The sequence below is a fragment of the Lupinus angustifolius genome, chromosome LG12, assembly GCF_001865875.1.
Source record: "Lupinus angustifolius cultivar Tanjil chromosome LG12, LupAngTanjil_v1.0, whole genome shotgun sequence".
NCBI lineage: Eukaryota > Viridiplantae > Streptophyta > Magnoliopsida > Fabales > Fabaceae > Lupinus > Lupinus angustifolius.
Genome location: NC_032020.1, coordinates 9,215,208 through 9,216,003, shown reverse-complemented (window position 1 = coordinate 9,216,003; position 796 = coordinate 9,215,208). Strand labels below are relative to the sequence as shown.

The 796-nt window shown below is 33.0% G+C and overlaps 1 protein-coding gene across 1 annotated transcript in view; it reads left to right on the top strand.

Annotated features, from left to right (window-relative positions):
- LOC109361758 (protein SRG1-like) overlaps positions 1-796 on the top strand; it is a 13,483-nt gene that overhangs the window by 6,177 nt on the left and 6,510 nt on the right. The gene's annotated exons all lie outside the window — the stretch shown is intronic.

Here is a 796-nt window from a genome sequence, read left to right as displayed (position 1 = left end):
GGCATACAAGATTTAATCAAATAGTAAGCAATGTTATCAACATCAAATCTCATATGATAAAGAACCATTCACGAAATCAAATAGGCTATTCGACATAATTAAACATTTAAGAAAGACATGTCCATTATGTGAACATTTAAAAACATGGAATGATTAAACTTATATGTGGATGACCACTTGTTAGAATTTCGATAGGCAATTTTCATTTTAAAAAATATTTCAATCATTCAATTATAATGCATAGTTAAGACATGTTTCAAGATTCATGCAAAATCACATTCTATTTAACATAATTAACAAGGTTCAATATATTTACCTTACTTACCTTTTGGAGATAGGTCAAGGTTACCACTTGTTAGGTGATACTAGATGAAAAGTTTGATGATATGATGTTTGAATGGTTTATTTGATATTCAAGGTGCGTTGCTCCCCCTTTCATTGTTCTTCCCTTTATCTTCTCCCCCTCAATTATTTAGAGAAGTATTCTTGGTAGGTAGCATAGTACTGAAGCTCATTCAAAAACTTTTGACATTCACTTTTCTCCTTAATAACCTTGATCTACTCACAAACTTTGTGCCTAGAACATCTTTTGTTGATTTATCCCTTGATGATCAAATGACCTTTGGCACACCTGCAAACACAATTTACTTGTCTCTTTCGGGTACCCAAGTTATTTTGGGTCCCTTCTTGTTAGTAACTAAGGGATCTTGCCCTTTCTTTACCCAAACATATTTGCCACTTGGCACACCAAATTTTCTAATAAAGCATGAAGTGCATGTGTGACCATGTGTACCAC